The sequence below is a fragment of the Saccopteryx bilineata genome, chromosome 1, assembly GCF_036850765.1.
Source record: "Saccopteryx bilineata isolate mSacBil1 chromosome 1, mSacBil1_pri_phased_curated, whole genome shotgun sequence".
NCBI classification, from domain to species: Eukaryota; Metazoa; Chordata; class Mammalia; order Chiroptera; family Emballonuridae; genus Saccopteryx; species Saccopteryx bilineata.
In genome coordinates, this window is record NC_089490.1 from 205,571,570 (window position 1) to 205,597,898 (window position 26,329).

Below are 26,329 nucleotides of genomic sequence, written 5' to 3' on the forward strand. Positions count from 1 at the left end.
GGCCAGGCGGGGCAGATTTACGGTTTCCACTTCCAGTGGGCTCCTGGAAATCGCCTGGTGACTCCGTTCCTGCCCGCTCAGGTGACTGTTGGTAGCTTGGATGGCACCGATCTGTGTGCTGGGGCGAACAGGCTGGCCCCTCAGGGCTCTGTCCTGATTTCCGGTGTCTCTTGTTGGCGGGTTTACGAGCTGTGGACTCTGTATTCCTCCCTTACTTCAGTTCCCCTTGCCCATGCCTGCCTCCTGCGTGTAGTTCTGGGATAAAAATCCTCCTTTCTAAGAAAACTTAACCCTGTGAAATGAAAAAGGGGCTTGTGTAACTCTTTTAATTTATAGTTTTGATTTCTGAATCACTTCGAGGGTCTGATTCGGAGCTAAGAAAACTCTATCTTAGAGAAGACCCAATTATCTGTCACGTTCATTCAGGATGTCTGCAAGGTCCCAGAGTGCATGTATCCAAAGGTGGTGCGATCAGAACTTAAGTTTCTGGACTTCCACATGGAATTTCATCGTGCAAATAAGGCAATAAATAGGGTAGATAGGAAGATGGCAGATGATTGACAGTTGTCAGGTGTCTGCATCTGTTATTTTGTTTTTATGGTGATTTATATTGTCCTCACCTGGCCATGTTAGCCAGTTAGTGAGACTGGGGATAATAAGGTCACACTGGTTGGGGTTTATGTTTTTAAAGAGACTGCAGCTGCAAAGGTCGTGGTATTTATTCTATACCATAGGAAAAATATATAGCTGTAAGATTTTTTAAATAGTGAATAAGGCAAACACTCCCTGATTAAAAGCTCAACCTAACAGATATGCCGAGTGAAGTCAACTAAACTCTTCCTCATCCACCATTTGAAATTCGAAAATCTCTGAAAATAAAATGCTTTTTGGAAGTGTGGGACGACCTTGCGATTGATCACACAATCTAAACTGAATTCCAGTGAGACCCTGCATAACTTGATTTAACCCTCTATTTTCTTCTCCTGTCTGAAAGTAAATGTTTTCTAATGCAATCTTTTATTTTTCTGAAATTTGGGTGAAAGTTTTTGAAATATAAATATGTATCCAGCACTTTGACAAAGATCAATGACCCAAACTAAGAAAAGTACATTGAATGATATATTCCATTTTTAAGCTAAATTTTTTTACTTCTTTGTTTTTCATCACTTCCTTTCCTGTTGCCAAGTAAGACCAGCCGTGTCCTGGCTGGCCGAGGAGCAGGAGGATCTCACATAGCCCAGAGGACTGACTTCCCACTAAGTGAAGCCAGTGGTCAGGTGGGCAGTCAGACATCTCTATGCTTTGAATTAGATTCTCTGATTTAATTAAGCGGGGAGTTTTCATTGGAAGACAAATGGGATATAACACAGACGTCCCAGGCTACTGGAAGCATCAGAGCAGGCAACATTTTCTGAAGTAAGGAACGCACTCGGCATGTTTTTATTTGTATCCAATTCGCAGTGTAGAGGAAACCGGGATGGTGCCAAGTAACATCTGTAAAAATATTCTCAACTTAAAATGAATAAATTAGACACTTAGTAATAACCACTACACCATTAATAAAATTTATTTCCATTACTAATTAGGATGAAGCAAGATCAAACTGTGCATTCCTCACCCGGATGGTACCACCAGTAACAAGAACAGCGGTCCTGAGAACAATAAGAACCGTTAACAGCTGTTAAGAAACGTGCAACAGGGCCCTGGCTGGTTGGCTCAGTGGTAGAACGTCGGCCTGGAGTGCAGGAGTCCCGGGTTTGATTCCTGGCCAGGGCACATAGGAGAGGCGCCCATCTGCTTCTCCACCCCTCCCCCTCTCCTTCCTCCCTGTCTCTCTCTTTCCTTCCCGCAGCCAAGGCTCCATTGGAGCAAAGTTTCCCAGGGCGCTGAGGATGGCTCCATGGCCTCTGCCTCAGTCCCTAAAATGGCTCTGGTTGCAGCAGAGCGACGCCCCAGATGGGCGCATCGCCCCCTGGTGGGCATGCCAGGTGGATCCCGGTAGGGCGCATGCGGGTGTCTGTCTGACTGCTTCCCCATTTCCAAATTCAGAAAAATACAAAAAAGAAAAGAAAAAAAGAAACGCGCAACAGTGCGTACTCCTCCCTCGCTGCCTTTCTGAGCCCTTCACGTGTGCTGACTACTTGAACTTTTGCAGAAAACCTCAGGCATTGGACACGGTTACAATTTACTCTGTTTTAACGGGACAGAACGTGGGGCACCCTCACGTGGAATGCCCCGACCCATAGCTGGTGAGCGAGGGTTGGCGTCCTGAGTGGCGAGCAGCTCCTGGAAGCCTCTCACTACCAGGGAGGCTTTCTGAGACCCGCACCTGAATCCTGTAGGACATAATGTCTCCTGTTGGAACACTAAATTCTCACTGCCACAGTATCATGCTGTCATTATTTTTATTTTCTAAGACGACTGGGAAACTGTCTTACTCTGGGTGCAAAACTGAACTTGTTCCTCCAGCTGATAAGAATCGCAGGCTACGCTCTTTCTTCTTCTTCTTCTCCTCCTTCCTCTTCCTCTTCCTCCTCCTTTTTTTCTTCTTCTTCTTCATCTTCCTTCTCTTCTTCTTCCTATTCTTCCTCTTCCTCTTCCTTCTCCTTCATCTCCTTCTTCTTCTTCCTCTTCCTCCTCCTCCTCCTTCATCTCTTTCTTCCTCCTCCTCTTCCTTCTTCTTCTCCCTCATCTCCTGCTGAGGAGCACATGGTTTCAACATCATCACCTACACCCAATGTACAAAGATAGCTTCTTCCCCCCCAAAAAATGCTAATGGCCTTGTTGATTAAAATTCAATGTCTACATTCCCATTTCTCTTTGAACCTGGGATATTTATTTTATCCTTTTATGTCTCAGGAACCCATAACCATTAGTGAGGGAGTCGTGACCTGACATTTGGGTGTTCATTTCATTGCGTGTGTGGGGGGGTTGGACATGATTGAAAGGAGGAGGAAGCTGAGATAAAAATTACCCATCATCACAGTGTGTGTGTGTGTGTGTGTGTGTGTGTGTGTGTGTGTGAGAGAGAGAGAGAGAGAGAGAGAGAGAGAGAGAGAGAGGGAGGGAGGGGTGCTGACAAAGCAGCCCAACCTGCCTCACTGTCTCCAAGGCTCTGAGTAGCTTGTTGAGAATGCCGGAGTGCGGGTCTGCCTTTCCCAGGCCGCCCACACTGTTCCACACAGGCAGCATACTGCATCATAAAGCATCCAGCCACCGTGGTACCCTTGCACGTGGGGCACTCCCCCATCACCCAGCTGCAGCGCCTCCATCTCAGGCCCGGCTGGCTGCCTGTCGGCTGGCTCTGCTTTGGACTGTGGTCACAGCTGCCACTCAGCTCTGGCTGTGACAGCTGCATGATGAGGGGTGTTTGAGATTCATTAGATCAGTGATGAATTTTAAACAAAGGTACAAAGTTAGGACAGCAAGACCTAAAAAAACCCCAAAAACCAAACCCAAACTGACCAGGAGTGGTCTTGGGAAAACCAGTCTGGTGCCCCAGGGAGAGAGCGTGGCACGTGGACATCAGCACTTGAATCGAGGAGGAAGAGGTCCACCCTGAGTGGGGACACCCTCACTCTCCCACAGCCATGCCATGCAGTGCCGGGTACACCACCCTTGGGCCACACAGAGCACCGAGAAATCCCGGTGTGATTCCTGCACTTCGGTGCATATTTGAGTTGGGTGTTATTTTGGGCAGCAGGTGCCATGTATGCAAGCAAAAGAGATTCTTTTCTCCTAAAGTTCATGTATCAAAAGGAGAAGCCAAAGCTTCGCTCATGACAACGCTCTGTTGTTTTCTTGACACAGGAAGTGATATGTTTAGGAGTGGTTTGTAAGTGTCTCCAGCTCCCTCTTGTAGAGTGAGCTGCATGCATGTGTGCGTGTGTGTGCGTGTGTGCATGTGTGTGCGTGTGTGCATGTGTGTGCGTGTGTGCGTGCTGGGTTAGGGTCAGGGTTCTCCACGTTCATTTTCTCTGCTGGGGACCCAGTGGCTCTTGTGACCATATCTGTTACACGTTTCTGTCCCCAAACCACAGTGTTCCCCCTGGACTTCCGTGTCCATCTGAGATAATCATCACCAACTTCGGCAAAATTTAGAAAGGCTGTTAAAAAGTCCTTTCCTGGTCATTATGTATTCAGCTCTGGAAACCTAACTGCTTCTTCATAAGCAGGGGTCCAGATGGGCCAACCAGCCCTCCAGTGGAGAAGGGGCCCCCCAGCATCCTGATGGGGGTGCAACTCAGGCTGCCCCCCCACCCCTGCAGGGCCTTGGGTGCCAGTCCCCGGGGAAGCCCACACGCATTTCTTTCATGGCCTTGACTCATAATTTGGTTCATGATTGTGATGTGGGTCTTGGTCTTTTAAACGTCAGTTCCCTTTTTCATTCAAGCCCCCCCCCCCCCGTGAACTGCACTTTTGTATCTTCTTTCTACTGTAACCCTATTTTCTCATCACTTGTTCACAGTAACAGGAAGACTTAAAAATAAGATGGGTCTGATGTGTCAACATTGAATATATATATATATGTCAATGAAAGCAAAATGAAAAAAAAAAAACCCACATGTAGAGTCAAGATTGTTTTCTTTGTACTTGGGTCACTTTCCCTTTAAATGTCTGAAAGGATCTGGTTACAATGAGAAGAGCGTGATAACATGTCCTTGAAAATGCCGAAGACTTTACGTAAAGCTGTGTGTACTGCCCCCGCTCCCCTGTGGGGTGCCTTCATAGATGCGATCCAAGTAGCACTTTGTTCTGCGCCCGGTGACGGTGTGTAGTGACGATGTGAAGGATGGCGGCACACCTCACAACTGTTACATCTCTAGCACGTGTACACATGCAATCTTGAGAGTCAGGTGCATTGTTCAGTATCACACACGTGCATCAGCCCCCGGGTACCAGCGTGATGAAAATCATCTCCAATTCATAAGCTTCCTCTGAGACCTCAAAAGGGACATCACGATCAATGAGAAAACCAATGGTGGGACCTGCCGGGAATCAATACCCAATTATGCAGGAACCTGTGGCCTTCCTGCTGTCTGCAGAGGAGGATGTGACAAGTTAATGAATTTGTCTTTCCTGTTGTCTGAGCACATCCATCACTCCGTCCTCACCACTGCCCGTGTCAGGATCTGTCTCTGCCGCCAATTCAGACCCAGGTGAATATATATATATATTTTTTTGATGTTGCAGGGTCGGTCCTACATGGAGGACTGTTTCCTCATGACTCAAAGAGTGTCGCCCCTGGAGTGGATGCTTAGAATTCACCGAGGGGGCCATGCCGGGTGCTGAATGCCAGACTCTGAGGACGGGCGACCTCTCCCCCACCCACCCCATGTGCTCTTTCATAAATGTCTTCCTCTGTCTGCGCCTGTGCAATGTGCCCTCAGAATGCAGGGCACCCTTGCTGTGGGAAGGGGGACATGCAGTGTCTGTGTGAGCAAACCATGGCTCTCGCCTACTCTCTGGACATTTTGTAAATTTCTCACCATAAGTTTGTGAACTCCTTGAGTTTTAAATTACATGAGAAAGAAAAATAGACTTGCTACTTAAATCTCGGCAAGAGTCAGGTAAGAAGTAGCTAGCGCCTTTCTGGCCAAGGACCAGGGTTCCCGAGCATGGCTGGGCGGCCCCAGGAGACATAAAAGTCAGTCACCTGACTAAAGTCCCATTGATTTCAACACTGCAGTCGGTGGACTCTGTGAGTCTGATCCCCACAGTCCTCACTGGCTGCGCTCTGTCCGGAGCCCAATGTCTATGGCCATTATCACAGGGAATCTTATCGGCCTCTCACCCCACCCCCCGCTCCTCTGCTCCCCCTCCATCAGTCTCATCCGCAGGGAAAACCCCCGACTTCCCACTCCAGCGGTGCCTGTGAGCAGTGAACCCCTGGGGAAGCAACAGCGACCACAACCACACAGATGGCCAGCAGGGATCCGGGAGTGAAGGGCCAGGAACACCAACCCAGCCAACGACCTGTCCAGGAGTGCCGGCATCCTCCACCTGCGTGTGCTGCCTCGCTCTCCACAGCAACGGGTCAGCCTGCTCTCTCCTCGTTCATTGCGCGGCCCCTTGTCCTCATCACACAGTAGGGCTGCTCTCCTCACACAGTGGGGCTGTCCTCTTCACACAATGCGGCTATCCTCCTCACACAGTAGGGCTACCTTGCATCTGTCTCAGTGACAGAAGGAAAACGACAGGAAGCCAGTGTTGCTGATGGCGGGGCTTCGTCCTGTGACAACGGGCAGCTGGCACCACTTTGCAATCCTTGGGTCTAACTGCACCCCATTCCTCCCGTGGGTTCAGGGACTCTCACTGTCATTTCTGCTGCCACACTCTGCGGAGGGGCAGCTTCACAGATGCCACCCAAACAGTGGACACATTTTTTTAAAAAAAGGGTATTTTGAATTGAGTTAAGTTTTCAATTTCCAACTTCCCCCAGGAAAAGTATTAAGTTCGTGTCAGTGAAAACCTACCGTCAAATGCTCTTCGATGGACAAAGCCAGAATGGGGCGACAGTAGAAAAGAAGGTCACTTCGTCACCTTGTAAACCATTCGACCAATAATGCGCTAGAGTCTAAATCTAAACCGAGAGCAGAAGTGAACACCTGAGCTGCATCCTGGCAGAGGCGTCAGAGTGGGGAGCTTCTGCACTCAGTACCCTGTCTGGCTTCTGTTCTGCACACGGAGAGAAACATACATGTCTATAGGTGTATGATATTGTATACAGGCATATATACATACACGGGGTGACTTACAATGACCCGGATGAGAGTTCAGGGCAGGGGGCACCCAGAGAGAACCCCTACATTATGTGTTTGGTGCTCCCTACTCTGAAAGGAGATATAAGTCATCAGAGAAATAGTCACTGTGAATTTACTCTCTTATTTACTGAACTAATTAAAATGACATTTCAGCCTTTTCTTTTTTTAAATGGCAGAAGCATTATAGAATTCTTGAACATTTTAAGATGTAATGAGAATAAATCTTCATTATATATGACAGTAAAATAATAAGACTTGATTTCCGGCACCCACAGAAGACACCAAATTCAGGCCCACAAGTCAGGACTGGAGAATTCTCATTATGGTTTTGTCAAAGGGCGGAGAGACAAATGATCCGTCCTTATTTACTCTTAAAAAATTGAAGGACCCGCAATACAATGTAGCTTTTTTGGGGAATATATTGTAGTTTATTTATTATAAAAATGTTGAATAATGCAGTGAGTCCCAGTAGAAGGAAAAGTATTTTGTTACGCCTGGAATGTTTCACAGCGGAGGCAGGAAAATAATTTCCCTCGGGGCAGTCCAATGAAATGCCTGAAATTTCATCTTCCTTCCAAACCAGGTCCAACATGGAGGATTTTTGTGAACAGAAAGGTTTGAAAAGATTCTTCTGTACTCATTCCTGACTTAACATTTCTTTGTTATTAAAATTAAAAAAGATAGCAAGTAACTGAATAGTTTTTGTTTGTTTGTTTGGGGTTTTTTTTTGTTTTTGGTAAAGCAAACAGTTGGTTTGTATATGAGACATAATGTATTGAATTGTTAAATTGTATTCACATGAAATCTCACACATTACCAACCAAACTAATGATTCAAGAAACTCAAGCTTAGGGTGCAGGGGAGACCTTTCTCTGATGGGAGAAATCTGATGTGTGGCCCAGGGCTGCCTGCAAAGACACTTGCGTCCTAGCTAGGCTGATGTCTGAGTTCAAATTCAGTGCAAACTGCATTTTGGTAGTGGCATAACTCCGCTTTATTTTACCATTAATTAGATGGGTTATTTTTCTATTCACTTCAGGAGATGTAGGAGTATTTGACGAAATCCGATATTTCTGCATGATTAAAAGTCAAGAAGCTGAGATCTGAAGGGGACTTTGGCACTCTGATGAAGGGAAGCTCAAAACCACACAACTGACATTATCCTTAGTCGTGAATGACTTGACGTCCCCCCTCCCCTGAATCATAAATGAGGCAACAATGATTCTGTACAGCTGTGAATACACTACAACTCCTGGAATTGTGTACTTCAAATTGGCGAATTCTCTTTTTTTGTAATTTTTTTTGACAGAGACAGGGAGAGGAACAGATAGGGACAGACAGGAAGGGAGAGAGATGAGAAGCATCAATTCTTAGTTGTTCATTGATTGCTTTCTCATATGTGCCTTGACTGGGGGGGGGGGAGGCTACAGCAGACCGAGTGACCCCTTGCTCAAGCCAGTAACCTTAGGCTCAAGCTGGTGAGCCTTGCTCAAACCAGATGAGCCAGTGCTCAAGCTGGGAGACCCTCTGGTTTCAAACTTGGGTCCTCCGCATCCCAGTCTGACGCTCTATCCACTGTGCCACCACCTGGTCAGGCCAATAGGTGAATGTCTATTATATATCTATTAGGCTGTTGTTTCTTTTAAGAAACGGTAATAGATACGTAAACAAAACATAAGTATAGGAAGCAAGGTCAGTTTTGACAAAGGAAAGATGGCCTTCCTGCCTGTCCACAGACGTAACAACTTGCCTTTTGTTTGGCAGTTGTGGCTGCCATGAAGGAGAAATCAAAGGTTATGTCAAGAATGGCTTATTTCTAAAGGAAACTGAAAACTTCACAGGGAGATAAATCCTCAGAATTTATTCACAGGCGGCCGAGATACAAGTACCATCAGCATCTCTCTACTCCCTCCGCCAAGATGCAGTCGGTGAAATTATTGAAGTCATTATTCTTCTGCTGAACAGGGAGATATTTTCCCCCTGCTTCCTTTGTGGAAAGGTAAGATATTTCTCTATTTACTCCGTTCTGGGGGACGACACCAGAGGACTAAATTACAGCAAACAGAAGCCATTACAGAAAAAGGTGAAGTGTGCATCCTCTTCCCAGGGGCCATCTGTCTGTGCATCAGATTTCCTAGACCCTGTCTCTGTCTTTGAAGGAGAGAAAAGATTGGAAAGGGAGGACCTTGAGTCTCCTGTAGGTCAAATGGACGATGGGGAAGGTGCCCAGGCAGGAACCCACTTTTCAGCATTCTACCCACTCAGGTGGTCTTCAGAAAAAGGAAAAAATAAAACCCTCACACATCGGGTGGGGTGCGCTGCTCCAGGCAGGGTGTTGGCTGAGTCCACCTGGAGAATCTCCACCCTCACATCCTCTCTACAATCTGCCTTTTGCTTCACACCTTTGTAGCACGTCAGCAGTTTGGAAGCCACTTCCCAGAGGACAGCGACCACGGGGAACCAGCAGAGGCTGCGAGCAGCCCCAGGGAAATGGGCTCATGGCTCTTTCTATTTGTTTGTTTTTCCTGCATTCTCTCCCCCAACTAGAAGAAAGTCATTCTATAAAGGGAAGACAGAGGCCGGTTTGGTCCCTTCTTTATTCGAGTTCTGCGTCACAGCCGAGAATGGACGGGTGTCAAGTGGCACAGGTGGCTGAAATGATGACATTCAAGGTTGGGAGTCTGCCTAAGGCACGTGGAAGGAGAAGGAAGCAATAATTCAGAGGGAACGACAGAAAGGAGAGAGAGGAGAGGAACAGAGAGGATGCATGTTGGCATCCTGTTGTGAATTAAAACAAACTGCAGAACAAGGACTGTACGGGGAAGGAGAAACCCAGGTGAGGTGACTCCGCACCCTGCCATCTCCGGCTACACGCCCGCATCAGGTCAACGTCTCTCTTCTTCAGAGAACGTGGATAGTGGTTGCGTGGGTCACAGGGAGGTAACCCGTTCACCGCCCTTCCCTGCGAACCCCAGGGAGATTCATTTACAGCACTGTGGAGTTTCATTAGACTTTCAACGCATCCGTTTTAAAAGAAGCCATAATATTCAGGTTGACGTGGAAACGTGAGAGTTCAGTCACCTTCTGTAACCCACATTTTCTCATGAGCAAGTCATGTTCTCGAGGCTGTGTTGGCCCTGAGGGGAGTCATGGAAGACACCCCAGTTGTGACCCTCTTGGGGAGACTGAGCAAATAGAGACAGGGCAGAAATAAGTAAACAAACATTCTAAATAAGAATGAATTCTGCAGAATACGGTGAAGTTAACGTCAAAACAGAGCAAACAGTACAGGTTTGGATTACCAACTTTTTAGGAGTTGTCAGAAAAAAGGCACCCCCTGGGAGGTGAGATTTAAGCTGCCGTTTGAAGGACAGTGATGAATTGTTATCTGAAGAGGTGAAGTCAGGACGACCACTATTTTCTAAATGAAGTCGGGGACCACTAGCACACGCTAAGGAACAGGCCTGAGCGAGCAGGTGGTGTGTGCGCTGCTGGGTGGAGTGGGCAGAACATCGGGGTCACTCACCGAGGGCGTGAGCTCAGGGGCAAGAGCGCTTGGGTCTCACAAGGTTTCAGCTGAGCAGTCCTGCGACGCATTCCATTTCCACCAGGCCTGGCCGCAGCACGGTGTGTCCAGGACGCAGGGGGCAAAGAAGACAGAATACTGGGAAGCCGTATCAATAAAGAATGCCGGTGGACATCCGGTGACCATTCCCACACGGCCTCCAAGGGAAGCGGGCAGAACCTGGACTAGACTTTATTTATTTATTTTTTCTTTTAAATCTGAAGCTGGAAACGGAGAGAGACAGTCAGACAGACTCCTGCATGCGCCCGACCGGGATCCACCCGGCATGCCCACCAGGGGCGATGCTCTGCCCACCAGGGGGCGATGCTCTGCCCCTCCGGGGCTTCACTGTGCCGCGACCAGAGCCACTCTAGCGCCTGGGGCAGAGGCCAAGGAGCCATCCCCAGCGCCCGGACCATCTTTTGCTCCAATGGAGCCTAGGCTGCGGGAGGGGAAGAGAGAGATAGAGAGGAAGGAGAGGTTGGGGGGTGGAGAAGCAAATGGGCACTTCTCCTATGTGCCCTGGCGGGGAATCGAACCCAGGTCCCCCACACGACAGGCCGACGCTCTACCGCTGAGCCAACCGGCCAGGGCCTGGACTAGACTTTAGATGTAAACCAGGTCCACATGTGGACTAGGTCCAGGGAAAAACCCGCAGCTCCTCGATGTCGGCCTTGGCCACTGTGGACTCAGTGCAGACGCCGTTCGCATGAGGAGGAAAGGAAAGGGTGCACAGTGGGGGTGGGGGCAGGAATCCAGCATCCCACGTGGAGTGCCTGACTTTAAACAGACCTCCACATGATCCAACCGAGAAGGAAGGTCGTGAACAGGGCAGAGAGGACTGCTGGCCCTGGTTCTGGAGAGAAAGTCAGAGCTGAGAGAGGTTCTGAAAGGGAAGTGGGTGGGTCACGCGGTGTCCCTCATTTAGGAAGACCATGTGGCCAGAGGCGAGGCAGGGAGAGCCCAGGAGGAGGGAGAGCTCACAGCGCATGGAGGGATGGAAGGCATTGTTGTTCAAGGTCACTGGCAGTTTCCATGGAAACGTGGGAACGAGAGAAGATGAAGAGCAACAAATTTTTTGGTCAGATATGTGAGTTTTGGGTTCGTGAAAACATGAGGCAGAAAAGCCAATGACAAATAAAGGGGGTTTGTGGAGTCACTGAAGTGTGAGGGCCTTCCAGCCTCGAACAGGGGTTTAGAAGCAGCATGCGTGCACACACACGCACGTGCACGCGCACACACACACACATCCCGTGCAAGTCATCACGTGTACTGCCTAAAGCCTGGTAACTGTGCCATGCACACACTCCCCGGAGAACACTGTGCTCCATGGACCTGCCCACTAGAAAATCAGTAACGTGCCTATCTCATCCTCGCGAGACAGCAGACCACAAGTCACCAGACCCAAGCTTACCACCCTTGATGACAGCCATGCCTCCTTCAGCGTTTCGTGCCCCCCCCCCCCTAAAAATTCTCTTACCTGGGATGAAATTATAAAGCTATCTACTGACAGAGTGCCATGTGGAAGTCAGGAGGAGAAGGAGGGAAACAGCTCATTGTGTGAGAGAACACGGAAAGGAATTCTGCTCCGAGGCTGCATGCGGGGAATGTGGCTTCCTTATTGGCACAACCCAGCCTCGCTCCTTGGACACCAGCTGCTGCCCACCTGGCCAGGGTTCTGGACGCACTGATGTGACTCGTTCAGTGGAGCTGGAAGGCTTCATTAGATTTTATCACCTTTCGTCCTGCCCAAGGGCAGCACCGGGGCCATCCGGAGGACCACTCTGAGTCCATCCATGCTTCCTCTGTTTCCCGTTAAGGGGTACGCTGAACACCCTGGCTGATGCCCAAAGTCATGGTTGGTCACCGTGACTACCTTGAATGGCCAAAGCTCCTCAGCTTCCATCGTATACACACACTGCTTTGTTCCTTAGTGGGAGCAGTTGTAATTAGATATGAAAATACTCAAGTCCGGGCATTCAGAAGAGTCAATGGGATGGAAAAGAATCATTTGTTCATGAGTTGTTAGGCACAGTATTGGAGAGATGCCAATTGCTTCCAGCCATTTGGATCCCAACGACATACATTAAAATGTTGGGACAGGCTCAATCGATTCACTCATCTGTTCGGAGCATAGACAAGACTCTATGTCTGGAGGAACAGTTTACCAAGTTAGCATATGGCAAATTTCGGAATGCTAAACTCAACACTCTCACCAGAATCCTGTTACGATTTACAGCTTGCTGTAAAGATCGACATTAAGAGCATCTCTCTTTGGGCAAATTAGCATGAAAGCATATTCCCATTATTTTACTTATTCCTGTGTGTATTTATGCACGTGTGTGCAAAACCCATAGAGTGCCGGGTAGCTTTTGATTCTAACGGTGTGTTTTTATGTCCAGATGCACATGTCTGAGGATGCTTCTGGGAAGTAACAATATTGATAATGGAACAGCTTCAACTTCTGCTTCAACCTCAGAAACCTCACTGCTAACTAGGATTTTCCACTGCCCTCACACATATCTGCCAACTTGCCATTCTTCAATGTCCTCCTGTCTGCGATGGTTCCTGTGATGTCCGGACGCCTGAGCTCAGGCTGCTCAGTGCTGGCTAGACTTCCTCAAACATTGCACGGCCTCATGGTGGTCACAACCCAGATCCTGGGGTTCTAAGGTCACCTCCACCTTCGCCTCTGCTTTGAGACTGTTCTCATCACCTCCCTATCCACTGGTCACGCTGTTTCATTTTCCTTTTCCATTTTCCTAAACCTTCTTGGTACCTGGAAAACCAACCCAAACCCGACTCCTGGGACAAACCACCACACAGGAACCCTCTGCTTTCTCTCTGCTAATGCATGCAGAAACATCCAGCACCCCATAAGACCCGCTCAACCCCAACCCCAAGTAGCCAGACCTAGCTTTGTGACTGGAGTGTGGACCTTGGAATGAGAAGCAATCAGGAAACAGAAGAGTCCTTCTGCTCTCGGTATGAGTGCAACAGAGCAGGGGAGAGATCCGGTGTGTCCCTACGGAACAGCAACTGCCTGTCAATACAACCTGCCCCCCCACGGGGCTCTCAGATGCCACTGGAACAGGGAACTGGGTGGAGGAAGAGGCTGGAGGGAGAAGACCAGCACTGGAGGATGGCCCGTGGGACAGCTCCCAGGAAAGGAGCCCTAATGGGATCCTTCTAGTTGACACCCCGCAAATCACAGAAAAGGAGGCACAGGCCCTAACAGATGGTTGTATGCGCACCAGCACCCATGAACCAGGGATCTGGAGGGACACACACAATCAGCGAGCCCTTCGGACTGTCTCTAAGAGTCACTCTCCTGGCCATGCTTCTGCTGCGGAGTGGAAAACCTCCTAGGTACTGACCACTGGACGGGCAGAGCGCCTTCAGTGTGTATTTCACATGAGTAACTCAGCACGAATCTGACTGGTTCCCAGGAGGGCCACTGAGGGCCACAGGCTATTGTTGGAGAACGGGAAGTCTTGAACAAAACCTTCTCAACAATGTCAACAAACTGGATCCCCACGCTTTGTTACCTTCGGAGGTAATGTGTTTTGACACTTCCTCTAAAGGTGGGCTTCGCACCAGGTGTTTTATGAAAGGTACAGGAATGCCCGGTTTAATTGGGTTGTAAATCAATCAAAGGTAGAAAACAACAAACAGGCCCTAACAGAGGTGATTTATATCAGCATGATCCAAAGGACAAAGATATTGCTTTTAATGATAAAGTAGCCATCATACATAAAACATTAAAACAATGTGTCTTCTTGGGGGACTGTTCTTTAAATTCAAGAAAGAGAACAGGTTTGCATTTGCTTCTTTTAGCTTCTCTGAGCTATTCTTATGTCAGGAGACAAACATGCTCATCTTTCAGGAAAGTGATTGTTTATAGGAATGACTGACTTTGATTAATGATTAATGAAAAATATTTGTCTTGTAGGATTTGCACTCTGAGTTTTATACTCTTCAAACAATTTGGAAGATTCTCTTTTTTTTTCCAATCCCAATGTGACTTTCCAAAAAAAAAACCCAACGAAATTAGAACTTAAATAAGAATAAGATAGACTCATCATCTAGGTAAAGGTACGATGTGTCGGTGCACCGATAATTAAAAGCCACAAGAAACTTGACTTCATCTTCATATTATGAAACGCTAACCAGGAAAAAGCATCTAGTTTCTCCTGAAGAGCTAAGAACTGCCTTCTTAGCAATATTGGGACTACTGGTAACTCTTTCTCCTGCCAGGGGGACATGTGGAGACTACAGAACCATGGAAGTTCCCTTTCTTGGAGGAGTGACCATCTTGGACACTGAGTGCCCTGCAAGCCTGTCACTGCTCCGGGTCCGTGCCAGGTGTGAAAGCCGCCTGAGCAAGGAGAGAGGAAATGCCTCTCTAACTTCACAGCGGGTCCATCCACAGAAGAACCCTGGAGGCTGGGCACACTTTTATCTCCCGGACAGATAAGGTCATTGAGACACAAGGGGACAGAGTAATTCCCAGCAGGAGCCAGATTTCGGACCTCTTGCCGACTTCACCCCACATTTACCCGACGTGTTCACTATTCTCACACATTATTACAGCGGCTCCCCAAAGTGTAACTAACTACCCCTCTACTTCAGAGAGGGGGATCTCGTTCTACTGACTTATGGAAGACATTTAGGGAAAAACAGCTCGTATGGTATTGTCGCACGCGAAAAGAAAACACCAACCTGCGTAGTTTTTGCTCCCCGTGGCGTTGGAGGAAGTTACACGAAGTGTTTTAAGTTGTACAGTTTCAACGTGTTTATCAAAGTGGGACACTGTCTTCTTAGCTTTCGTGAACTTCACAGCTCTTCAAAATTAACCCCGCTCACCCCACTCCGAGGTATCTGCCATGTCATCTCCTCACTGACTGCATCTGCAATGGCACACCATTCTATAAGGCAGGCAGTGACAGTCCTGCATCCATTATGGGCGTTTTTTAACTTGACTAACGTAACGAATTTCGTTCATACCCGCATCACCATCTATCAGAGGGAGAAATAAGCCATTCTGTTGCCCAGCACAGCACAGCTGTTATTGATATGAATTACAGGATCCTTACGTTTGTTGATCGAGTATCGAGATGGCCAAACCCGCCTTTGCTTCTGACATCAATGTTTACTTCCAAGGATGTGTTTCAAGTTATTTTTTATTTCATCTTTCGGTTCTGTTTCAGGTTATATTTTCAGACAGAAAATATTTTAACAAAATTATCTACTGACATCAAAAAAATATATCCTCACCGTGATTTCTTTCAGAAAAGATATGAAAGGCTAACAACTCTAGATGCAGGCACACACATCAGAAACATTTTGCTTGACCGAGTTTCCAAACTGAGCACATGCCCTAGGCCCTGGCATCCAAGGTCCTCCTGATCATCCAGGTCCCTGTCCCCACAACGGTCCTCCTGATCATCCAGGTCCCTGTCCCCTTGATGGTCCTCCTGATTGTCTAGGTCCCTGTCCCCATGATGGTCCTCCTGATCGTCCAGGTCCCTGTCCCCCCAACGGTCCTCCTGATCGTCCGGGTCCCTGTCCCCACTATGGTCCTCCTGATCATCCAGGTCCCTGTCCCCTTGACGGTCCTCCTGATTGTCCAGGTCCCTGTCCCCACTATGGTCCTCCTGATCGTCCGGGTCCCTGTCCCCCGATGGTCCTCCTGATCATCCGCGTCCCTGTCCCCACTATGGTCCTCCTGATTGTCCAGGTCCCTGTCCCCACAATGGAAACCAGCTCTGGACTTCAACAACAAGTTAGTTCTCCTGTCTATGGCTGTTATTTACCCAGAATCCAAGAGTATCATATCAAATCTTTTGTGTTGGGTTTTCTTTTTTGCTCAGTATAATCATTATGGGAATTTTATTTTACTTTTTTGGTGTTGTTTTCTGTAGCACATATTCATTGATTCACCTTCTCTTTCTCTAAACATGTCACAATGTTCCTATTTTATTTTTTTATTTATTCATGAGAGACAGAGAGAGAGAGAGAGAAGAAGAAGAAGAAGAAGAAGAAGAAGAAGAAGAAGAAGAAGAAGAAGAAGAAGAAGAAAGGAGCAGGAAGCATCAACTCCCATGTGTGCCTTGACCAGGAAAGTGCAGAGTTTCGAACCTCAGCATTCTAGGTCGATGCTTTATTCACTGCACTACCACAGGTCAGGCTCTATGTTATTCTTGATGGCATTTGTTTCCCAGGTAGTATTGCTTTTGTTTTGTTTTAAATAATGCTACCATCGCATCTTGATACTATCCTGGCACGCACTCACATGCATATGATTTTGAGGACATTCCTAAGAAAGAAATGACTGTACCACTGGTTATATGGTTATGTGAATGTCTACCGTCAGACATGGTCAGCTTCCAAGTGCCCATGAAAATGCTCAGCCTGTGATTCATTGCACAGCATGAACTATGCTTCTCTATCTCCCCCTTTTTATTTTAGACAAATCATTTTGTATCTTTACAGTAACATAAAACAGAGGGACTAAATTTACTATACATAGCATAGGATAATTTTTTTTTATTGAGATAGAAGAAGGGAGAGAGACAAAGACAGTGAGAGAGAGAGAACAAGAGAGGAAAGGAGAGAGGCAAAGAGAGAGAAAGAGAGAAGTATCAACTCACTGTTCCATTAAGTTGTGTACCCCCCATTGGTTACTTCTCATAGGTGCCCTGACCAGGACTCAAACTAGCGACCTCAGGAATGATTCACTGTTCTTGGGGTCGAGCTGGAAACACCTGGATTGAACCAGAGACCTCAGTGCTCCAGGACAATGTTTCATCCACGACGCCACTGGCCAGGGCATCGAGTCATTTTTTTATATAGTAAGAAATGTTAAAGACCAGTCAGTTGTTTTAGCTATAACACCTGAAAAAGTTTAACAGCTGTGTTATATAAGAATTTCCAAAATATTTTTATGAGTCAACACCTACCATTTGATGAAACAACTGACCTATTTATAAACATCACTGTAGATTAAATATAGACCACAAAAAAAAATCCATTGTCAGGGATGTGACACAAATTATGAATAAAAAAACATCATGAATTGAAAATAACCCCTTCAAGAAGTTCTAGAATATTTCGCCTTCCTTATTTGACACATTATGTGACTCAATAATGAATGATGCAGAATATATTTAATATATTCACAATGGCACTATTTTTTATGTCATTAAGAACTATGCCATCACTTCTCAGCTTCAACCGAGTTCTAGAATGCATAAAAATACATTTATGTGCCACTTTGGAAGGCAATAGTAATCAATTTGATGCCATGATGACACTAGAACTCAGTCACAGTCATTATTCACTACTCTTTCTAAAATTATGTAATACAATATTATAGAAACAACATCTAAATTTCAACCCAAATGTATTATTTTGAAAATATCTACGTTTAAATATTATCAGTACTAACATAGCATGAGGATCTAAGAAACATTAATATTACAAATATATATATGAATACACACATCAACACACTTTTGAAATATTTTTAAAAATAATGTTTAAAGGAAACTGAGATAATGATCTTAATCAATATAAAATATACTAATTGGTCATTGGTGCTACAAAATTAAGAGAGAGAATACTTGGAAAATAGGGAATAACTACAATTCTAAATCCCACAATTATATCATTTATGATCCAAATAAATTTCTGTTTTTATTGTTTGTTTGTTTGTTTGTTTATTTGTATTTTTCTGAAGTTGGAAACAGGGAGGCAGTCAGACAGACTCCCGCATGCGCCCGACCGGGATCCACCCAGCATGCCCACCAGGAGGCAATGCTCTGCCCATATGGGGTGTTGCTCTGTTGCAACCAGGGCCATTCTAGTGCCTGAGGCAGAGGCCATGGAGCCATCCTCAGTGCCCGGGCCAACTGTGTGTGGAAAGCAGGAGAGCTGCTCATGGTGACGGGGTCCCAGGCCGTATGGGACATGTGCTGTGTAGTAGACTCTGTGCAGAGGTAAACCACAGCCCCTAATGGAAAGCCTCTGACAGCCGTGTGACATTTTCATCAGTCTCTGTGAGTGAACAGTTCCTTGGGAGCTACCCACCACCACCGGGAGCATCACACTGCTGATGAAGAAGTCTGAGGTGGCCGGGCTCTCCAGGACTGCCGGTCAGCCTCGAATCCATACAACTTCTGTCTGGACTCAGCCACCAGCCTCACTCTCCTTGACCAGGGACGGTGGGGGGCATACTCTGCCTATGAAGGAGGGTTATTCCAAGTTTGGGCAATTCTTTTATATAGGATCCTTGCCATTCAAAAAAAATAATAACTACGCATGTTAAGAAAATAAGCAAAGCAAAGAGAAAGCCCAGAAAATAAGACCCAGTCCACATGGGATCCAGACAGCAAATCCTCTGTCTGGGACATGGACAGACCATCGTTATTCTCGTCAAGTATGTGGAAAAAATACGGAGAAAATGTATTAAATTGTGAAGAATGTCACACACACAAAAAATCTCTAACCATGAAACAAATGTTTCTCCCAGAACTGGAAAATCAAATGTTAGGGTCGAAGGTTCAGCTCGATGATTTAAGAGCAGATTGCATACCGGAAAACACAGGATGAGTTCTCTGGAGTACCAGGTTGATAAAAATATACAACATAAGAATAGAACAAACAAGAATGATGGAAATACCCCAAACACCAGAGAGACAGAGAGGGTTCGGCAGCAACGAGAATCGACACGTGACTGCAGTCCCAGAACAAGGAGAGAGTTGAGAATGTTTGGACAGATACAGACTGACGATACCGCAAAATTGTAGAAAAATATCAATGCAGAGATTGAAGAAGTTCTTTAAATCCCAGGCAGCATAGTTACAAAGAAGCTATTCTCGGGGCACGTTACATTGTGTCCCTGTAACCAACGTGAAGAGCCAAAAGAAAACTGACCTTCAACAGATCACTGGAGCAAACTCCAGCATGAATATCTTCTCCTGTTTATGAAGAAAGACAACTTCTATAAAACACAAACAAACAAGTCATTAACATAACATGACAATAATTATCCCTGATCATAACTGAAGAGCTATAAAAATTGAAATAGGTCATCTAAGCATTTTATTTCAAAATAAAGCGTCCAAATTTAAGCTTGTGCTGAATGTGGACATCCCCTTTTACTATTGATGAGGCTCTGTCATGTATTTGTTCACTTAACCCACATTTATTCAGCTTAGCAATATGGAAGATACTTCTCCTTGGGTCTGAGAATATGATTAGAAAAAGATGAAGAGGACCCTGGCCATTTGGCTCAGCGGTAGAACATCAGCCGGCATGTAGAAGTCCTGGGTCGATTCCCGGCCAGGGCACACAGGAGAAGCTCCCATCTGCTTCTCCACCCCGCCCTCTCCTCTCTCTCTATCTCTTCTCCTCCCCTCTCACAGCCAGGGCTCCATTGAAGCAAGTTGGCCCAGGTGCTGAGGATGGTTCCATGGCCTCCGCCTCAGGTGCTAGGAGCTCGGTTGCTAAGTAACAACCCAGATGGGCAGAGTATCGCCCACTAGTGGACTTTCCAGGTGGATCCCAGTTGTGATTTTTAGTTTAGTAGAGGAGTAAGTTACAAAATGCACTTAATTAAACAATTACATATTATAACAAACATTATAAAGAACAAAACAATGTCTTGAAATAAAACAATTGTGTGTGTGTGTGTGTCTAACTGGTGTTTGTTTTTATAAGTGGACAGAGGAAACTTTCATGTGAATAGAATAACGATAATGAATCCCAAAGCAAATATTTTTTTCCAGCCTTGTGAGCTAATTCTGTATATAGACTAGCTAAATATCATGCCTTTTAGACTTGAAGATAAGATAGTGGCATTATTTAAGAAGAAAATTGTGAAGCAAATAAAGTTTATGAGATTTCTGACATTTTCCAAACCCTCTTTTCTCATTCTCAAATTACTGGGCATATTTAAAATCACATCCAAAATGCCAATGAAAAGATACATAACTATAATTAGCAAAATAAATCAGCTAAGATTGAATGATAAAAGCCATTTCCTAAAAAAGAAAGCACATATCGCTGAAAATCCCCTATTTAGAAAAAATTTAAAGCTTTAGGAAGACATTTTATTTCATAAGCAGTTTTAAATTCAATGGTCAGGGGGAAAAAATCAAATGAATACCTTCTTAAGAAAAGAAAATAACACAGCAATCAAAATTCTTGTTCAGGGAGAATAAAGCCAAAGCAATGCTATGATTAAAATTTAATAATCAACCTGCAAGAAAACTACTAATTATGAACAAATATAAGGTTGTTCTGATGCTAATTATGTGTATTTTCACATTTTATTGTCCTAAGGCCTTTCTCTTTCATTATACTTTACTGATTTCTGCTTGGTCTTTGTCTAGATGCAAAGAATTTTCTACCCACCTGTAGTCACTTCATCACACAAGAGTGGGTGTAATTATCACCTAGCTAGCAGCTCAGGGCTTTTTTTCTCTCTTTTTTTTTAACCTACCTGGAATGAAGTGACCCAATTAACACCTGGCATGACTACTCTGCATATTATCAGCTTTAGAGTTTAGAATCACTGGGATGGATGGGTTTCTCTTCCTGAGAAGTTTTCATGTTTTCTTCATTGTCTGAAATCTGGGTTTAGAAGCTCACCTCGGAAATCATGGGGTTTAATTTATAATCACCCCAGGGACGCTGTCTTCTCCATGAAGTAACTTAATTTTCTTTATGTTTCTGTCATAGAAACATTATCTAGAAGATACAAAGAAAATGAGAGCTATCCGTTTAATGCGTATCCTCTAGGAATAGAAAGCTAACATGTTCATCCATCATGTCATAGACTCGGTCTCTCTCCACACATATGTGTTCTTCATTTCGTTTAAGTGCCTTAAGGGCTGTGCTGTAAATGAGTAGCTCGGCCACTGCTCAGCTGGTGGACTATACCCTGAAAAGTGAATTAGCGAGACACTCGAATAGAACACTTTTGCAAAGCCCTGTTGATACCAATGACATCTATATTTTAAAAAATAAGTTTTGATTTTAAAATTCACAGCTGGCTGTTGTCATTGACTTTTCTCCTGTTGGAAATTACATAGATAAAAATTTAGAAGCTTTCTGCTGCACAGACAGATGTCTCTTTTCTTCCTTTCCACACCTGGTCTCAGAATCCAGCACTGACTTTCATTCCTACACGTCTTCTGTAAGCTGCTATTTACCTTTTCTTCAGTGTTGGTCGACCCTCCAAGGACTCGGAAGTGTCACTCAATCTGACTTACACCAGGTCCCCGCCTGCCTCCTTCTCGTCCTGTTCACTGTTTTATATCCCGCTCCATCCCTCGTTCTCCTCTCAGCCTCGCTCCCTGAGTTTTCCTGCAGGGAGACAGACCAAGCCCAGCCCCTGGGGAGCCTCTACTTTACAGCGCATATCACTTTATAATAATATTGATTGTGTTGTTTTCATAAAACTTAATGATGAAAGTTAAAAAAAGAAAGTGTCCCTGTGTATAACTAGGACCTCTGGCAAAGTACCAAGCACCTGTTTAACACCGAACAATGGTTCTGTAGACACGGAGAGAGAACCAAGGGACCATCCCAGTGGCTACAGTTAGATCCCGCCCCCTCAGCCTCTCTGGTCACGTGGCTTTAATCTCCCATCCCAAGGAGACTCTGGGCTGGCAGACTTGGCCGTGTGGTCAGCAGACTGGGATGTCACCTTCCAGGCAGTTTCAAGTTCACTCCTCACTTATGTCCTTCAGCTCTTTCCTCAAAGAGCACCTGCTCCGTTTTTCCACTTTTTAACTTTCAAAATAAAGTTTCAGAATGAGATTATATTATGTAGCCATTGGTGTTTATCACACCAACATAAGGAAATTCAAAAACATATCATTGGCAGGTCTAATTAATATCCAGATAATAAACTCATAAAACTTAGAAAGAGTCAACCAGAGCTACACAGTTGCTGTAAATTAGAGGATTTTATTCCAAATATCTCCTGCCAAGCTTTCTCACAGTAAGTAATTCTAGAACACCAATACGTGCAAGAAACTACATGCAATGCTACCAAGTTGAGGAAAAAATATCTACAAGCAAGGGTTGAGCATTCAAAGAAACCATCACAAAATTAAACACACATGTAAATACACCGGTAAGTATCATACTACATGCAAACACTACAAGAGGTATCATAATAGATATTTAAAAAAGTTTTATGAAATTGGAGTGAAGAGATAGCCTTTCTCATTTTAAGGTAGAAACTTGCAGGGTTTCTTTCCTGCCAAGGTGCAGAAAATGCATATCTTATATCGTGCAGAACAGTGGTTTCTGTAACAACTGCACAACCCTGCTGTTGCAAAGCAAATCAGCCCCGGGCAATGCAGAAGTGTGTGGCCATGGGCATGTCTTTCCTGTCAATGCAGCTGTAATCAATACCACTGGCTTGGGGCTCCAAACAGCACAACCCTATGCTCCCCCATTTCAGGAGGTAGAGAGTTTAAAAGCAGAGTCAGCGGGGTTGCCTTCCCGTAAAAGAAACATGGCAGAGAGAATCTGCTTCCGTACAACATCAGCCCTACATCTGTCTGCATCCCGGGGAGGGGGGGCTCCCGGCTCCATCCTCCCAGGGCCACAGCCTTTGTCTCCATCCTCACTGTTCCTGCTGCTGACTCTGCCCTCCCGCCTCCTGTGGACAAGGACTCCTGGTGACACTGGATTCCAGGTTGTCTCCCCACAAAGTCCCTTTGATGACAGACAGAAGGAAAAGGACACGTAGGATCCGGAGAATAGGACGTGAACATTAAAATATATATACATTTTAGAATGAGGCACCATTACTCAGCCTGCCACAGCCTAGCCCTGCTCCCACAGAACCTGATTACAGAAACGGGGGTAGGCTAGGTTCGGCACGTGGGCATCAGGCACCCATCCCTCGTGTAAGAGATCAGCCAGAACATAACTTATTCTTCTCTTTTACATGGAATTTATCCAAGAGAGATAAAAGCATGACGTCCACGTCAGGACCTATACAAGAAAACAGAGACTAGCCTGATGCCTCAGCCCCTAACTGGAGATGACCGGAATGCCCCTCAATGGCGAAAGGGAAAAACTTTATAGAACAGAATGACCCATTCATGCCATGGCACGGATGTGCTGCTTGCTCAAGCATCAGGTGCCTGAAGAAAGCTATTCACGTCAGCTAAGAAAGGCATGACTTTTTCTTTTATTTATTTATTCATTTTATCAGATTCCTTCTGGAAAAGGGAAAGCATAAAAAGTCGCTCAGAAATCAGATCCGTAGTGACAAAGACCTCGGGAGGACAGGGCATTGCATAACCTGGGTTGGGGGAAACTGTATGGACGATTTATCTCCTGACCACAGTGTTCCGTGAACGTGCACATGAAAGGCGCATCTCACCACACGGAAACTATGTACCGAGAAACGTGCTGTAAAGTAAACGATAGAACTTGCTGTGGAGAAAGAGCTAAAGTGGGATCTATGTCAGAAAGTGGGGCTCTATGTCAGAAAGTGGGCTCTACATCAGAAAGTGGGGCTCTACGTCAGAGGACTTCGGACGGTTCCCTACATTGTTGGCTGGTGACTGTGAGTGAAGAGGGACAGCCATCCTAGGATTCTGTAAAATTATGCTCATCCACCTTAATCACAGCCTGGTGATTATTTACATGCAATACCTTCATTTTATTTTATATTTTTAATATTTTAAATTTTTCAGAAGTGAGAAGGGGGGGTATAGGCAGTCAGACAGACTCCCGCATGCACCTGACTGGGATCCACCCAGCATGCCCAACAGGGGGCAATGCTCTGCCCATCTGGGGCATTGCTCTGTTGCAACCAGAACCATTCTAGCACCTGAGGCAGAGGCCATAGTGCCATCCTCAGCGCCCGGGCCAACTTTGCTCCAATAGAGCCTTGGCTGCGGGAGGGGAAGAGAGAGACAGAGAGGAAGGAGAGGGGGAGGGGTGGAGAAGCAGATGGGTGCTTCTCCTGTCTGCCCTGGCCGGGAATAGAACCCGGGACTTCCACACGCCAGTGTGGCCAGGCCCACACTACCTTCATTATAAAGAAAATCAGGATGAACAGGTTGATAGGAGTGGCATAGAATATATTTTATCTTTTTTTAAAAAAATGATGTGAGTTAATGTAACCCCATCGCACACATTCCTCACACTAAAACTAAGTAAACCAACACATACAAACAGGGCAAGATATTTTCCCAGAAACAATAAAAATAATAACAATAACCTTCCAGAGAGTGCCCAGACAGAAACAGACGGATGTAATATGGAAACATAAATAAGAGAATGAGGTGTGAGATACACACTAGGGGTGATTGGAAAGTCAGAGATACAAAACAATATTCCAAAAAGTTTAATGCAAGTTGGAATATGATGTCTTAGACAGAACGGAGGTTTATTTGTTTGGAATGTGCAGTGTATGAAGACTGTATTATAATTTACCAAAGTTGAAAGAATTCTGAGAACTTGGCTTACGGCATTGGCTCGTGGAATCGGACCGCATCGCCCAGGATATGGGCTCTGGCGTGGACCAGCTCGTAACGCTATTGTATAACTCAGGTTCTGAAAGCATCCATCCGTTGGTGATTGTGATAGTGCCTGTTCTGTAGAGCTGGTCTGACTGCTGGATTAATCAAAATATGTGTTGGCTATGGCCAGAGGCTCACTATCGATTCATGTCCCTGCCTCCCTTCTTAGAAGGTTCCAGCCGTGTTGTGCGCAGACGCACGACCCTTCCAGCCTCCTGCATAGACAGGGGCGGTCCTGTGGCAGGGTTCTCATCCACAGGAGAGTCTGCAGGAAGGCCCCGTGTAAGAACCCTCCCAGAAATGCTCTGTAAGAAAGGCGGGCTCAGCTGATAACGCCTTTTGTTGGTTCCCTCTCCCCGTTTGCCGACGTGGTGGCCTGCTCAGTTATGACACCTGGCGGTGCGGGGACATCCTGGGACCACGAGAAGGAAGGCTAGAGCGCCGATGCTGGCATGCAGCCCTGAGCACCAGCCTGGGAACGCCTCCTTCCAGATGGATGTCTCTTAAGGAAAAAAAAACCTCTCTCTCTTGGGCCACAGTGATGCTAACTTGTCTTATCTGCTGTGCACGATCAAAACAGGTCTCCCCTGCCGCCACGGGCACACGGCTTAGAAGATTCTCTGTGTTTCGTAAGGAACAACTTTCTGCACGTTCATGCGTATGCTTCAGCAGAATCCCAGAGTCCTGCAGACAGCAGCCGTCCACGAATGGTTTCTCCGTGTCCCTCGGCTGGATGACGCCATGGGAATGATTCATGATGTGGCGGAGAATGCCGTGTTTCCTCTGGAAATGGGACATGACTTAGAGTCGTCCCCTCATTTGTGAATGGCTGATAAGGCGGCTGAGGAGAGCACGGTTGCAGTTCACGCCAAGGGAGCTGGAAGGAGGCTTTGGGGACGAGGGTTCATTTCCTCGAGTGGGTGCGCGCCATGCCAACGTGCGCTGCGTGACCTGCCCTTTCCGGAGGCATAATCACGGTGGGTCGGCTCCTGTAGGTTTCAATTTCGGTTCCATAGTCATTTTTTTTCAATGTTTAATTTTTCTGTTATATCTGTACGCAGGAGCAGAAGCAGCCTGTTTTAATTCCTCTCACTGAATGATCTGGGATAAGCCCCTGACGCGCCCGCCCTCTCGGCCTCGGCGTGGACGGGTCTGCGCTTCTGCAGAGACTGGCCTGGCGTGACACGCTTCCTCGCCGCCAATAGAAATGACCCCGGCGACATTAGTCTGAGAGGAGCTGAAGTTATTGCCAAGACAGCAGAGAGAGGTGCCCTGCCCGCCACATCCTGCCTAGACAGTAACTGTTTTCCTGCCGTTGCCCGGGTCAGTGTCACCGAACTCGTGCGTAAAGGAGAGAATCTGAGTTTGGGAGCTGCGGTTCAGGAATTATTGGCAGGCGGATCGATGGTATTGGTCTTTTGCCTTAGAAATAGACGCAC